General features: G+C 29.5%; 1 protein-coding gene across 3 annotated transcripts in view; it reads left to right on the top strand.

Annotated features, from left to right (window-relative positions):
* Positions 1-17,801, top strand: part of LOC122497717 (probable JmjC domain-containing histone demethylation protein 2C) — a 550,088-nt gene that overhangs the window by 61,956 nt on the left and 470,331 nt on the right. The gene's annotated exons all lie outside the window — the stretch shown is intronic.

The following is a 17,801-nucleotide window of genomic DNA, read 5'->3' as shown; positions in this document are numbered from 1 at the left end:
CTTAATTTCATGTTTTGTAGTTATTTCTAAGATGTTGTTGTACCTACTCTGTAGTTGTTTCATACTTGAAATGTCTTTCTGTATAAGATATTGAAAATATTTTCGTATTTTACGATTCAAAAGTATCTTATCGCTAAAGATCTTTTAATAATAGAAACATCTCAAAATCTATGATACTTTAAAAAACTTGTCGGAAGTATCTTATTAAGTTTCTAAGATAGAAGAAATATTTTAATCACTATTCAAATATCTAAAGCATCTTAATAAATATCAATAAGAATATTTCATAAAACATTTTATTCGGAGATAAAATACGTCATTTTTCTATCTTATATATAAGATACCAAATAAGTCTCATATTTTTTGCAGTAAATGCACTTTTTTTAGTTTATTGTTTAGATATTGTTTTATGTATAATATGCCTAAGTTTTGCGTACTATAAGTTCATGTCTAAAAACTTTATAACAATGTTCTTTCAACAATAATTCAGAACATATCAAGTTGTAAACAAAAAATATTATTGAGCAGAAAATATTCTTTTCTTTCAATTATCGATCAGAAACGTTGTGAACTTCAAATAAATTCAGTATAGCTGCAAAAGAAACTTTTTTAGGTTCTTAAATAATAAGCGATGACTCTACTTGAAAAAACCTCGTCTCAAAAGTCAACATGAGTGTAGCGTAGGCAGTTACAACAATAATGAGACTGGGTTTTTTATGTGTAAGCGTACGAAATGTATTTTTTCGAAACAATTTTCCCTCCTTTCCTCCTGAAAAGTAGGGCTTATTTAGGCTTTAGCAGTTGTAACGTAGGGTCTGATTCCAATACAATTAGTACGAATTAGACCATCCTTTGACTCCAAAAACTGGCGAAAATTTCCTAATCTTCCATGAGGAGTATATGTTTCGAACTTGATATGCCCTCACCTCGTGTACTCTACTTACATACCCCTACACTGTAAAAAAAGGGAGTTAAATTTTAACTCCCCCGGGGGGTCTATAAAAGTCGCACCCATAGGGGAGTTAATGCCAGGGGAGTTAAATAAAGAGAGTTAAAATTTCACACCCAAATGCTAACTCCCCATGGAAAAAATAACTCGCGCGGGTGTTGAATGAAGGGAGTTAGAAATTAACTTTCTTTTGGAGTTGATTTTTAACTCGAAAAATTTCACTCCCAACTCCCGAGTCCGTTAACTCCCTAAATTTTTTACAGTGTAGACCTTACATTCTGAAAAACAATTTTAGATTAATTTTCAATACATTCATTAAAGCACTACAAGCGCAAAAAATACTACAAATTAAACACATAAAATTCCAGTTTTACTCAGCCCACAGGCTTCAATTTAGTCTGAGGAAATCTTCAAATTTTTCTCTTTCAAGTTGTAGAGTTTAGGAGTATAAAAGTAGGGCATATGAGGTTAGAGTATACCAAAGTTCGAACTAGACCCTGCTTTACTTCTCCAAATGGAAGATTGAGAAAACGCCAGTGTTTGCTGTCAAAGGGAGGTCTAAAAAAATTGTATTTGACAAAATTTACACTACCGTCCACGAGTATCAGGACGATTAAATTCGACTCTATGAAAAAACATGCCATCACTTTTTCAATCATATCTCGGGAATAAAAGGAGGTACAAAAAAAACTTAAATACGGTTAGAAAGCTGATTAAATTCTGCGTAAAATAAGCCATCTTTGAAGTCATTTCGTTAAATATTTTTTAAGTTGTAGAGTGAGAAAGAAATAAAAAAAATTATCAGATTTTCTCATTTTTGTCTCTTGATTTCAACTTTTTCAAAAATCTAGAAAAATTTAGATAAAATTTTTCTAAAAACACAAAAATCTTCGTTAGAATTTCAGCTTTAAAATAAGCCTTCGAAAATTAAAAAATGTTAATCCGTCTTCGATATATAATTAAAAATGTGAAGCCGTGTTTCGACCGATTGGTGCATTGAAATTCAACTGTGACGACTCGATTCTGGCTTCGCGCGGCAGCGAATAAGAGAGAAAACAGGGACGAATTTATGCTGGAGAATAATAAATAATGATGTTTCACGAGTAATATACAGAAACTCAAAAGTTCATCGTTCCCCCGCATGATTTCGTACTTGTTTTCTCACTCATTCGCTGCCGCGCGAAGCCAGAATCGAGTCGTCACAGTTGAATTTCAATGCACCAATCGGTCGAAACACGGCTTCACATTTTTAATTATATATCGAAGACGGATTAACATTTTTTAATTTTCGAAGGCTTATTTTAAAGCTGAAATTCTAACAAAGATTTATGTGTTTTTAGAAAAATTTTATCTAAATTTTTCTAGATTTTTGAAAAAGTTGAAATCAAGAGACAAAAATGAGAAAATCTGATAATTTTTTTTATTTCTTTCTCACTCTACAACTTAAAAAATATTTAACGAAATGACTTCAAAGACGGCTTATTTTACGCAGAATTTAATCAGCTTTCTAACCGTATTTAAGTTTTTTTTGCAACTTCTTTTATTTCCGAGATATGATTGAAAAAGTGATGGCATGTTTTTTCATAGAGTCGAATGTAATCGTCCTGTTACTCGTGTACGGTAGTGTACATTACGTCGAATTTTAATTTATCGAAATTTTCATTTGCTAGCATTTTTAATTGAACAGAATGTCGTTTAGACGAATTTTTAATAGACATAAAAAATTAGAAAAAATTCTTTCTTAGCTGAATTTTTATTTCTCTGAAATATTCTTTAACAGAAACTTAGAACAGTATATTTGACAGAAATTTAGTTTGTGCGACACAGCTCCATTAGTAAGAAAAGGACAACATGTCTCAATAATGGAGCTTTGATGCACAAACTGAATTTCTATTAATTTTATTAAGAAAAAAATTTTGGTTAAAGAAAACTTCTAACATATAAAATTCTGCAGAATGAGTTAAAAATATAACTAATTTGTTAGCAAAAGTGATTTATCTTTTTTATTAAATAGTAGGTCTGTAAAGTTAGTGTAAACAATCGCCAAAGTTTGGAAAACATGGTTTTTCGATGCTCGTTGCTTCCGGTTAAGTTCTAGGGGAAAAGTTGTTAATGAAAGTTATAGAGCTTGGAAATACCTTTCAAATGATGGGTCATACGTTAAAAAAGGTTAATTAGTTTAGTTGCAAATGAATTTAAACCATTAAAAGTAGCACTTCTTTAATTGTTTAATAACTTTGTTAATAATTATCGAATTTGTTCATAACTTACCAGGAATGTTCTTCTTGCGTAGCTGAATAAATCTCAAAAAAAATTAACTAGATCGGAGAAATAGTTTATGCATAAATCCATTTGTTAACTAAAAACATGTAATTTTTCAACGGAATTTCCCCACTTTTGGTACATCGAATTTCGATTTTTTTTTTGGAAAGTACACTTAAGAAGTCAAACTTTCATCCTATTTAAATGGCCAATTGATTTTTTTTATCTAAGTGCATAATAGAAAGGGTTAAAAAAGGGTGTTTTTTTGTCATAAACAAATGGAATTACTCAGCCAATTTTCACTTTATCAATTAGCTATAAACGGTATATAATTGCTACACGCTTATTGGTAAATAATTTCAGTTTTTTTTAAAATAACATTATTTTAATTTAAATGAAATAAGATGTACGAAGAAAAATTTTTGTTAAATATAATAAATAATAATAAAAATTTGTTGTTAAAAAAAAATTTTTTTATTTCTACAAAAAATATTTTATTTAAAAAATATATAAATTCATATTTGGATTCAGCATAAAAAAATACATGGAATTAAAAAAAAAGATTAGAATCGGTCAATAATTAACGAATTTTACGAATTTGAACGGCTGAATTCAGTTTTGTGGCGGGCGAGAATCAAGCGCCACCGAGTTCCCCCACTCCGCCGTCCGAAAGTTGAAAAAGGATGCATGTACTTTCACTTGATATAAATGAAAAATAAAAGCACAAAACGTTAAGTTCAATTTTTTTCCATAAAATACATGTTTTGAACTAAAAGTCGTGCGAGTTTCAATAAAAACTATTAATAATTAACTTGTCAGGAATTTAAAAAAAAGAAAAGTTAACTCCCACCCTTCAAGTTAGGTCGGATTTTTTTTTTAAGTTTTGTGAAAACAAATGGAATTATATGCCGTTTATAGCTAATTGATAAAGTGAAAATTGGCTGAGTAATTCCATTTGTTTATGACAAAAAAACACACCCTTTTTTAACCCTTTTTATTATGCACTTAGATAAAAAAAATCAATTGGACATTTAAATAGGATGAAAGTTTGACTTCTTAAGTGTACTTTCCAAAAAAAAATCAAAATTCGATGTACCAAAAGTGGGGAAATTCCGTTGAAAAATTACATGTTTTTAGTTAACAAATGGATTTATGCATAAACTATTTCTCCGATCTAGTTAATTTTTTTTGAGATTTATTCAGCTACGCAAGAAGAACATTCCTGGTAAGTTATGAACAAATTCGATAATTATTAACAAAGTTATTAAACAATTAAAGAAGTGCTACTTTTAATGGTTTAAATTCATTTGCAACTAAACTAATTAACCTTTTTTAACGTATGACCCATCATTTGAAAGGTATTTCCAAGCTCTATAACTTTCATTAACAACTTTTCCCCTAGAACTTAACCGGAAGCAACGAGCATCGAAAAACCATGTTTTCCAAACTTTGGCGATTGTTTACACTGTTTTTCGCACCCGGAAATCGAGAGCAAACTGTGGGGCTCTTATAAGGAGCTCCCAAACTACCAGAAACCGTTGAGACTTTGCTGTTTGTATTTTGGGGCAGTTTTTGCACTCACCGACTGGCCTATCTAGAAATTCCAGAAAATCAATGAAATTTTTGTCGAGTTTTTTCTAGAGAGGTAAAAGTAAAGAGAGAGAGTTAAATTCCTTGAATATACCCTAGTAGAAATTTGTCGTGGCATGACTAGATTTATTCAAGTTACTGTACAGTTTTAGTCATGGAAGTTTAATCTAGCTTAACTGGCGAATTACTAGACAGCTACTGCATAACACTGTTAAAGAAAATATAAAGTTGAACTTGATTATTACTGCATAGAAGTCCTGTACAGTTATTTTCATGGCACTGTCGAGGCGTTCCGAGAAATGATGTTCCAAAGTTTGTCGTGGCGTTAGCGCTACCGCCAGTTTCAGTAACTAAACAGTTGTGTATTGACATTTTCGAAATATTTTCTATAAAATAAATCTTTTGGTTTTACAGTTTATAGTTTTTATAATTTTAATTTTGTTCTTTTATTTTACTGTTGACAACTAAATAACAAATTTTTTAAATTATTTAATATTAAAATTTTGATTTAATAATAAAATTTCTTTTCAATCAAAATTTATTTTTAATGAAAATTCCTTTAGAAAAAAAAAATTTTTTTTAAATTCGCTTCAATTAATTGAGTTAATTAAAATAACTAATTTTTTAAATTCAGAAGACAATTTCTTTTCAAGATTATATACTCTTATTATATGTATAAATATTAATTTAACAAACCTGTTACATACAAAAAGTTAGAATTGGTCCAATAAAGTGAGGTTATGTTTTACATTGATGAATTGACGTTGACATATGTATAGCTCTCCGATCTGAATAACAGAACTGTCTATAATTAATGACAGTAGACAGTAACAATTTATTACTAATTCCTTACGGAAAAAATAGACATAATTCTAGTTACACCCGCGAATTATTTCTTTCAGTGTATACTCTGATGTATTTATGGAAAATGTCTACACAACACTGTTCAGTTGCTGGACTGACGGTAGCGCTAACGCCACGACAAACTTTGAAACATAATTTCACGGAACGCCTAGACAGTACCATGAGAATAACTGGACAGACAGAACTTCTATACAGTAATAATCAATAAGTTCAACTTTAGAGTGTTATGCAGTAGCTGTCCAGTAATTCGCCAGTTGAGCTAGAAAAGATGAAAAAGGGAACTGCTTTACCTGCCGGTAGAGTATGGTTCTTATTTTTCCGGAATCGTCCATCGACTAGAACGGCCGTGATGCGTAAAGCGTGCGTTTAGGTATTTCGTCCCAGTGTGACCCGAGTTCGCTCCCCGAAACCGCTAGATATTTTTCGTTTGAACTGAATTAATTCTTCATATTAGGGTTTACTTATAAGTTTGTAGTGTGATAAAATAATAATATTTATTTCAGTGTTGTGCTTAATTAAAGGAAAAAGTGAATGTTGTTTAATGTAAAAAAATGACATGTGTTCAAGAATCAGTAATTTTTATATTTTTTTTTAATTATGTAGTTATTTAAAAATAATTTTACAGATAATTTATTATAAATCATTTATTATACGGAACAATAGATACACCAACAGTAAAAATATAGTTTCGTAAAATTTTAATTTATTTAATTTGTTGACAAAAAAATTTAACGTTATATTTTCAAATTTGTACGTGTTTAATACGTAACGTCAATATAAAGAAAGTTTTGACATTTCCAAGTGAATTATTTTGTATAGTTTTTCTACAGGACTGATGATCAGAAACTGTAAAATTTGACTGGACAATAACTTGAAGAAATTAGCGTGACATCACTTTATAGTTTTTAGCCAGTTTAACTGTAAAGTGCCTCGAAATTTTCCAGTGGAACTGTCCAGTGCCCTTAAAGATACTATGACAAATTTCTACTAGGGTATAGGAGAAAATTAATGTTCCTTATTCACATTATAGTTCACCTTGAATTTGCTTGAACTGATGATATACCGTGTACATATATATATATATATATATATACATACACCGAATCCTTGAATATATAGAGACTCGTTCGACATTATATATATTAAAATTGCAAATTTTCTCCATAGAAATTTGAATAATAAAGCGGTAATTCTGTAAAATTGGAGATTAAGTAATAAATGTGCAATATTTTTCTTTTTCATTCTTTTTCGGAAGCATTGTACATTTTCTTTGATGAGCGTGGGCATTATAAAAAAGAGGGGGGATTAGTTTGATATTTGATTTGAAAATGAGAAATATACATTTGCAAAGTTTATGTGCCGCAATGTATAAAATGTGTAAAATGTACATTTGGCAAAAAAAAGGGGGAGACAGTTTTATAAGAGAGCAGCGAACTTTAAATGGCTCATAAAATATCGCGGTATATAGCTGCGAAAGTGCTTTCGAAATGATTAAATTTCGTATATCAATATACCTATATATCAGACGAGTGAAATCATAACACCGATCAAGTTTCTATATGTTAAATTTATTGTTATGAATCTTATTTTAAAAATACTTATCTTTAGCTTATGTTTAGTAATCGCGCATAAAATGTCATATATTTTACTATTTTGTTTTAAGTACATATTTTTACATTTTTGCCATGATCTCTAATTTATGTTACAGGTAGATTTCCTCAATAATTTAATTTTTAATTTGCGAATATAAAAAATATTATGTTGATACTGGAAAAGCTGCTGCTAATTTTTTTAGTTACTTTGTAAAAAAATACATAGTATTGACTATACGCACGAGGTATAGGCACAACTTTATGAATCACGCATATAATAGACACGCATCAAAGAAAGTATCGTTTATTTCTCCACCCTTGAAAATCTTTGGCGACTGCTTTAAAAAAATCCTTGTGCAGTAGTATATTTGAATTGAGTACATACATGTGTATATAGCATATTTGCACAGACATATACAGAGACAAAGAGAAATACAGTTACTCGACCTTGTCTCGCATGAGGATAAATAAAAGGCATGCCGACACATTGAATTTATTGACTTGCACCATGGGCCCTATGTCTGTGTTATTGCACCAAGGAGGTGCATACTCGCGCGCGAAAAAGATATTCTTTACGCGACAAGCACATTTCGCAGACTAACGTTTATGTGTATTTATAAATGTACATATAAACGACAAGATCATTATTTTACTTTCATCTGTTAATAAATTTGATCAGAAATTTTGTTTTTGTCTTTTATTTGTCACATCGTTTTATCTTTGATCTCTTGTCTCTTTTTGTGCTTGAAAATCAAGTTTGTATAGAGAAAAACTCATTTCATGGACGAAAAAAGGAAAAGTTAAGTAACATATACTATTTATAAAGTAAACTGTACTTGTCTGTCTGCCTGTGGACTATATGGAATTCTATCGGTTATTTTCAATATTTCCGGAACAATCTTTTTCATTTTCGAAGTAAATTTTATATTTCTGACAATTTTTACTATTCCTCGAAGTAATTAGAGACACAGTTTATAAGTATTACTACCTATACGCCTTAGCTATGGTATGTCTAATTTGAGTCAGTGAAAAGTGAGTGACGAAAAAAATACAAATTCGAAAGAATTTTCACTAATATAACTTTTAGTCATTTTCACTAAAACTTTGGTGAAAATAATTAGAACTACATAAGTAAATAATAATATTAATATGTATTTACATATTAATATTTTTTATTTAAAAATTAGTCTTTTTAAAATTATTATTAATACATTAAATTATACTTGAACAACATTTATTTTGTCTATTTTATAATTATTAGCAATTTTTTTTCTATAGTATAAATACGAAAAAGTTTTGTAGCATTAAATTTGTGAGAAATTTTTAAATGTTTTATTTTCTACAGCAAAACTCTTATATACAAATGAATGATTTTATGAATCAGGAATGTAAAATAAATTCTCGTTGCAATTTACAATTATGATATAATAATTGAGGTTGTAATTGAATCGATAATTTGCAAAATACACGCGCAATAGTATAGAAAGGTGTAAACATATAGATTCAAAACTCAAATCAGATTCAGAAACAGGTTTATTCCATGAATGTCGCGGAGCGAAATCAATTTTTTTATGAACAGGTATTCCATACGGAGATTGCTACCTATATGCATATATTTGACTGAAGAAAAATGGAATAGGAAATTAGGGAATAAGGAAAAAAAATTTCTTAGAGAGAGAATCAAATGTCGATCCTTTACCAAAAGTAAATTGTTTGTTTGATTGTTGGAATTTGTACAAACAATTCAGAAATCCGCTGCTTAGAAAATTTCGAACTACTGAAGAGTCGATGGAATAAAATTTCTGACATTTGTCATGTCATCGCGACGTATTTGATATTTATGAAATAATATTTTGTGAAGTTAGAATCTGAATCCTCCCTTTTTCTTGTACCCCAAACATATCAATTTAAATGCCCGTGTAGAAATTTAACCATGGCCCAAATCGGGGCCAGATCTTTTGATCATTGTGTAGGCCATAACATCCCGTGTAGAAATTCAACCATAGCCCAAATAGGGGCCAGATCTTTTGATCATTGTGTAGGCCATAACATGTCAAGAAACACCTTCCCATGTTATGACCTAAATATGGCAATTTCTACACGGGATGGCATGAAACACCTTCCCAGATCGGGCAGAAGTCTGGCCAGACTTGGGCCCGATCTGGGAAGGTGTTTTATGCCATGTTATATGGCCTACATATGGCAATTTCTACACGGGTGTGTGTCATCTTGGACAGACTTTTCTATATATGGTCATCCACGATTGTCACCCTTCAACAGTGACCAATCAACGCAGTATTGATCCGAAGAAGTCTTTCTCTGATTAGCGAATGCCAAATATGGTCATGTCTAGATAGATATGACCATATTTGGCATTATAGGATTGTCATTTTTAAGATTGTCATTTTTCCTATTGGTTCCCCACTTATTTGTTATAAAAATTTTATCACCTCTGGGTCAATGTGATAAAATTTTGGGGTGGTATGACGTCAATGGGATAGTTTATAAGGAGGCACCCTTGCCGAATTCATTAGTCCAGGAAGAGCCTTCAACTTAACTAGACGCAAGTTACCACTTCGAGTCTTATTCGTATCAGTCCAAAAATCGCCACCAAGTTAGGAAGACACCCTCGAAGCAGAAACCCGCGTTCTTCGTTACTCAAGAAACCGCGACCAAGTTAACAAGTCGTGTACTACCCCTAAGCGTATTCTTCGTGTTAGTCCAAATTCTCTTCAAGTACCAAGTGCATTCTTCAAGTCTCAGTCAACCTCATTCAAGAAGAATTTAATCAAGGAGATAATTTCTAATACGAGGCACATTTCTATTTGCTAAGGACTGCATTATTTCGACTTCAACATCAAATTAATAATTCGACACCTGGACTCCGGACCTTCCACTTTGGCTGGCTCGAAAACAATTCGAAGGAATCTACTTCATGTTCAGTTTCCACTAGACAACGTCATTATGCTTTGACCTCACACTGAAGGATGTATCGCCTGTTACGATCCACAAGTTTTGAACGTTCAAATGAACGAAATACTTTTTATTAAAAATATTTTCATAAATTACTGATTGCAATACAGATTAAAAGCATAAGTTTTATATTTAGAATCTTTATAATTAATTTTATTCATAGTGACATAAAATATTATAATAAAAATTTAATTTGTAGAAGAAGAAAATAAATTTCGTTCATTTGAACGTTCAGAACTTTAGGATCATCGCCTGTTGGGTCTACGACTCTAATAATAATTTTAAAAAGTAAGTAACTAATACTTTTAAGATTAGTCCCTATCTAAATTCTCGATTGATTCTACAAAGTCCGTATTTGTTTCAGTATCCCTGAAGACATGACATTTGGATCTACTCTTTCTCTCTCACTCTAATTGTAAAGGATTCAAATAAAAACTTTAATAATATAACATCAATTAAACAGTTACTCATACTTAAAACCTGCCCCTTAAAATCAGAGTGTTCGACTCTGAATAAATCAGGTATGAATCACCGGTGCCGGGCAAATTAAATATATAAATTATGATTATGTTTAGTTCATTCTGAGACATAACACATTTAAAAGTTGGTCTCACTTAAATTTAAATTAATTAAAACATTATTAATACACTAGGAAAAATGGAGTTTGAAAAACTGGGAGTCATATAAATTAATAAAATATTAAGAATAATAATTGTTGTTTCTTATTTTTATAATAATGCATTCTTTCTACAAAACACTCTAAATCTAAATAAATAAAAATATATTATTTTATAATACCTATTTAGAAGACTAATTTATAAATAATTTTTCTGCAGAAAACTATGTCAAAATGATTTTTGTCTCTCTCGCAACATGAGAAGCTTCTGCTCAAAAATTTCTTTCGTTCACACGTTGAAATAATTTTATTTTAAGATAAAAATTTGTTTTCTCTCTCTAGAGGAAATTTCAAAGAATTTGAAATAGGGATACTGCCTTCTCGAATTGGGGATTATAACCAGGAGACATAAAAATGTATTACTATATCTAAATTTCCTTGCCTCGAAACTTTTTGTCAAGTGTTTGAATCTGCCAGGTGCTTTAATCCCATATTATACAACAGATTGTGTGTATTGGACCCTCGCCTCGTATAGGGACAGGTATAGATATGTGATGTTTAGATCATAGGAGGAGATATTATATGGGGGGTGCTCTCCGTGTATGTGGTAACAGCACATGCAACGAGAGAAGTCACGTGTAAGCGCGCGTGCAAGGACGAGCCTCTGCCCTCCCGTCGTCGTCGCTGTCGTTGTGTGCATGCTTTCAGATGCGTTATGTCACACACTGTATACAGGTCGTTGGCCCTCTGTCGTGTGAACAGAGTGTGCCAACTACCGTACAGGTCCACAAAATTCTATATACTCACCTCTCCACCAGCCCCTTATTCTCTCACTCTCCTACATTGAAATTTCAAATATTTCAAATCTCTTCACACGAATTCCTTATATTTTACCTTGAAAAAGCGTGAAAATAAGAAAAAATAAATTATTTTTAGTAAAAAAGAAATTTTAACTTTAAAAGTAGTCAAAATTAATTGACTTATTTTAACTCATTAATTAGGAACAAAAAGTTTTGAACGTTCAAATGAACGAAATATTTTTTGTTAAAAATAGTTTCATAGATTATTGATTACAATTCAAATTAAAAACTCAAATTTTACATTTAGAAACATTATAATTAATTTGCTTAATAGTGACGCAAAATTATAGTAATAAAAATTTAATTTGAAAAAGAAATAAATAAATTTCGTTCATTTGAACGTTCAAAACTTTAACCTCCTCATTAATTGAATAAAATTAAATATTTTTAACTTACACAAATGCAAAGAGAGTAATGAATAGTTAGAAAAAAGCAAGGTGCAGGCAGTCTTGCCGATACCTTTAGTGCACATCACTCGACGAAGGTTTTAAAGTTGTTAATAACTCGCTATAATAGAAAAATCTTTTAAAAAACAGGTACAGTAGTGGACCGATTGGGACCGCTGCTATTGAATTTCCTGTCGCTGACAAAAGGGTTCATGACCGCCTGCACCTTGCTTTAATGGGGTAATAAAGCAAAAAACTGAAAACTTTTTTCTAAATAATTCATTAAAAAAATTTTTTAAACAATATCTAAACAATATCTTTGTTTCAAATAATAACAAAAAGTTAATGCAATAATTCAAAAATGTTTATATATATTGTTTTAGTAGGGTTTAAACTTCATAGAAAAAATTCAGCATAACAATGCAATACTTATTGAATAAGCTACAAGCTTTCAAAGTAAGCCCCTGTCAAAATGCTTCAAAAAACCATGTATTTTTCACTCTCGAAAATCCGTAAATAACGCAACAAAATTTTTTATTTCTTGCATTTCCGTATACTAACGTAAAAATAGTGTCTCTCCTAAATCCAAGTTGTCCGATTAACGTGTGAATTTTTTTACCTGAGTTATGAGCTTTCAAACACAGGGGCCTATACTTTTTGAGCCGATAGTAGTGGATGTGGCTGAAGTCGCAACGTTTTTAAAAACGAAAAAGTAATGCGACTATTTTTTTATTCTTTATTCTAATTGAAGCATTGGGTGCAACAAGGGCAAAACGACGAATATTAACGAACATTAACGAATATTTCAGGTTAAATTTTTTAAATTTTAATATAGCTCAAAAACTGTAAATGAAAACTACATAAACTTTCCTTTATATTTAATTAGAAAACTATTAAGGTACCAAATTCAAGTGAAAAACTGACACAAAGTTGTAATTCACTATATTAAATAATTATTATTTTATAAACATATGTTTAAGCCTTAAATTATTTTTACTTTTCAAAAAACAGTTTTTAATGAAAATTTTTTTGACCAAATTTCTGTAAACGTTTAAAGTTACAAAATTGAATGAAATTCACCCAGATATTTATTTCTTATATTGAAATAAATTTTTGTTAATCTAAAATAGAGGATATTATAATCATTTTCACTCAATAATATTAAAACAGGCGTTATCCGCTTAACGCCCTTGTTGTTCTTAATACTTCAATTCATGTTATTTTTGAGCAATTGTCTTTTAAGTAACAATTAATTTCTTAAAAATTAACGCACATGAAAATTAAAGATAAATTTAACTTGATTTTCTATTTTTAAAAACGTTGTGGACTTCAACTGAATTGAAATAGAAAGACACCAGTAAAAATTGCGTTTGACTATTCTTTTTATTGACGACCTTTGACCTGATTTTGTGGTTAGGTTTGTCTCCTGACCTTTGACTTTGACCTAGAGTTGTGTTAAATATACTATTAAGCGACGAGAGTCTCTAGGAAGTTATGTTAAATGTTCTATATATTCCTGAACCAAACGGAGAGATAATCCAGAAAAATATTTTAAACAAAATGTAAACAATATTTGAATATAAGTAACTTTTTTTCTATTATACAGCATTGATAAATTATAATACATTGATTGAGCAGAATGTTGTGCATTAATTCAAACAGTAATATTTGAATTGTATTCGTTTTAAGGTTTTTTTATAATTTTTATATTATTATTATGAATAAAATTATCAGACTATAAAATTGACTCTATTATGGAAATAATACCACAACACAATTGTTTTTTTCGGTCTCTTTTTTTGGATAAATTTATTGTCTGATAAGTAATGACATAATAAATTTTCATTGATGAACAGTATTTTTTTTTTTTTTGCTAAGTATGTACATTATTTTCACATGGTTTGGTTAAATTGACATAGAGGAATTACGGTAGACTGAGCATATATGTTTACTGGAATGGAAAACAGTTGTAATGCACTTTACCACGCTTATATATATATTATACGTAGATATCGTGAAATTTTTTCGTTTGTTTATTATTTGTATTTTATTCATTTCAATGAATATTATATTTTTATTTTCTTTAAAATTTTCCGAAATAAAATAAAATTTAGGCTGAATCCATTTCAAATCAGGTAGACTAACCAACTTCAAGTCATGGATTTAACTGCTGATAAAATATGTTATTCTATATGAAAAATAAAGGGACCCGTATTTTTTGATTTTTCATAAACACTATTTTGAAAGAAGTTATGCATATTTGAAGTTTCAGTGGCAAAACTCGAAAAAACATTGGAAAAAAATGGTTTCGCTTGTAATTTTTTTTCTAATGAGTATAATCAAATTTTTTTCTTGAAACTTGAAGATGTCCTCTTCAAAATCCAATTTGAAATTTGAAAAAAAACTTCAAAATTAACGAAATAAGAGATAGTTTTCTAAAAAAGAATAATGTCGATTTTCTCAAAAACCCCACTTTTTTTCAATCTAATTTTTACCATTTCTCATCAATATGAAGAACAAATCCTATAATTTTCAAGCGGGCTAAACCATCCTGTCAGTCAGGAGAATTTTTTTTTGAAGTATTTCTTTTTACAAAATTTGAAATTTGTTTACGTGCATTTTGGAGAAAAAATAAACGAACTGAACTAAGTCATTTTGTAATTAATAATAATAAATGCAGGGAAAATAACCGCAAAATTAATTTTTTCAAAAATTTTCAACATAATTACAATTAAAATTCGACAATCGTCAGATACAAGGTCGAAAAAGACAGATATTTTGAATCATAAATATTCAATTAATAAATAAATTAATAAATAATATCACAGAAAATAAAAAGTGTTATTTTAACACCGAATTTGGTGTTAAAATAACACGCAACAAATTTAACCGTCATAGGTGGCGCCACATTCTATGTCGTTTAACATTGGTTAATTTAACACGTAACAAAAATCACACTAACTTTTTTCTAGTGTAGGTACATTTAATAAATAAATAATTATTTCAGCGGAATAATAATAGAAATTAATTAATTAAAATATTTATTATACATATAAATAAAATTTTTTTATTGCACATTAAAACACATTTAAAGTACCTAATTAATTAATCTTGTAATACATACATGTACATTTGATGGAGAATTTGTTCTCCAAAATGCACGTAAACAATTTCAAATTTTCTAAAAAGAAATATTTCGAAAAAAAATCCTCCTGGCTGACAGGATGATTTAGCCCGCTTGAAAATTGTAGGATTTGTTCTTCATATTGACGAGAAATGGTAAAAATTAGGAAGAAAAAAGTGGGGTTTTTGAGAAAATCGACATTATTTTTTTTTTAGAAAACTATCTCTTATTTCGTTAATTTTGAAGTTTTTTTTCAAATTTCAAATTGGATTTTGAAGAGGACATCTTCAAGTTTCAAGAAAAAAATTTGATTATACTCATTAGAAAAAAAATTACAAGCGAAACCATTTTTTTCCAATGTTTTTTCGAGTTTTGCCACTGAAACTTCAAATATGCATAACTTCTTTCAAAATAGTGTTTATGAAAAATCAAAAAATACGGGTCCCTTTATTTTTCATATAGAATAACATATTTTATCAGCAGTTAAATCCATGACTTGAAGTTGGTTAGTCTACCTGATTGGAAATGGATTCTGCCTTTAACGTAATTTTTTCTGTTATATTAGAACAAAAGCTGTTATTGAAAAAAAAAATTATCTGTTTTTTGGTATTTTTTAGAATAATTTTCTTTGGGAAAAATATTCACAATTTTTTACATCGAATGTTTTGTTCGCTTTTATTATTTTACTCTTTATTATTTTTACTGTTTATTTAACTCTGGAAAAAAATTTGTTTTATCCAAATAGGTATTGCTGTTGAAGTATAAAATATTTATTTCAGGCAAATATAATTTTCTTTTGCATCAAATATTTTTTATTTGAATCGAATAATTTTTTATGAACCAGATAGTTTTTATTTGAACCAAACAATTTTTACTAGAGTCAAATATTTTTTTATTTGAACTAAACGATTTTTGGAATGAGTTATCTACTCTGAAAAAAATGGATTGTATACGATTTTGAAGGTAAAAAGCAGATGTTATCTGCTATGCATCATTATGCTACTGAGTACCATCTAAGATATTACGAAAATATTGTTATGTTATCTACTACAATCCAAGATGTTGATCCGTACAATCAGATTGTATACGTAGCACTAAATATGGCACTCCGTACGATCTTTATGTTACCTCGTAACATATTTTTATGTCAGTATAACAATTTTTTATAAACTAAATTTTTTTAATGAACCCAATAATTCTTTATCTAAACCAAACAGTAAAATATTAATTAATTGTTAATTATGTATTATTAATTATTTGCTTTAAATAAAAAATTATTTTAACAAGCTGAATTCGTACCAAATAATTTCTATATTTGAAATATAACTGACACGAACAATAATTGTCAGTTACAAATAAATATTTGATAATAGTCGCAGTTATTTGATTATTTGAAGAGTCAGCTTTCTCTCCACTGTGTTGAAAATACGTATAATACATTATAATTTTCATCATTTATTAAATAATTTTGTTTGAAATTATAAATTTTCCCCTGCAAAATAAATCAACCAGTTCAATGAACTTTCGAGTTTTTTTTTCTTTTAAAGGAAAAAATCTCCACAGCTTCTCATCACCTTTCAAAAACATTTTCATCTTTCACGTTCTCATTTCCAACTTGTTCTTCTTCTTCTTCTTTTTCTTCTCTCATGCAAAAAAGAAGAACAGAAGATGATGTATATAGTGAGCATATGAGGTGTTTGCGCGTTCTCCCCGTTAGCAAACTCGGTTTATCAACCCCTTGTTTGTTTACCCCGACACAGTTTCATCTTTCTCTCCGTGAATCTTTCTATCCCCTCTCTTATCTTTCGAACAATAGAGTACACACTCTTTTATAAATGTAAAGAAACATGCATATCCCGGTTAAGTAACACATCAAATGAAAAAGTGCACGTTAAGAGGATGTTGAGTACTTGGCACGAATGTATGTATTGGTGGTACATGTGCGGTGGAGAATAATATATATAGATACTGAAAATAGAGTAGGACATTAAGCTTGGAGTGAGCTAGGGATCGATTATTGCTGTAACGATGTCAAATTCATCCATATATACATATATATACATATTCATGTCTAGAAATGTGTCTCGCGGTTTTATATAAAACCAATCGCAAAATATACACAGAGAATGAGGATTTTTATTTGACAAATCGAACATAATACCAAATGTTTATTGGCTTTTTGTCGTATCATTAATACCAATCTTTTTATTCAATAGAAGCACGATAGCTCCTGTTTTTTTCGGTAGAGCTAGAGCGAACCAATTTTTTAGTTGAAAAAAGTGTTTTTCAGGATTTCTGTTTAGTGTATTTAATGTATTTTTTAGTGGCAGAAAAAAGTGCGGATAACATTTACATATCAATTTTTGAGCTACTTTAATGTTCCGAACGTGATTTTAGACATATTTTACTTCAAAAATAAAATACCAAGTCAATGATTTGTCAAAATTCGCCGAATTTAGTTTCAGGAGGGACAATAGTAGAGGAGAGTGGGGCAAAATGGGGTACCTTTTTGAAATTGGCTGTTTACAGAGAACCAAACGAATAAATTCTTCTTTGTACTTTTAATGGATTCATATTTAGAGAGC

The sequence above is a fragment of the Leptopilina heterotoma genome, unplaced genomic scaffold (genome assembly GCF_015476425.1).
Source record: "Leptopilina heterotoma isolate Lh14 unplaced genomic scaffold, ASM1547642v1 Lhet_135, whole genome shotgun sequence".
Lineage (NCBI taxonomy): Eukaryota > Metazoa > Arthropoda > Insecta > Hymenoptera > Figitidae > Leptopilina > Leptopilina heterotoma.
Note: the sequence above shows the minus strand (reverse complement) of the source record. Positions and strands in the feature narration are given on the sequence as shown.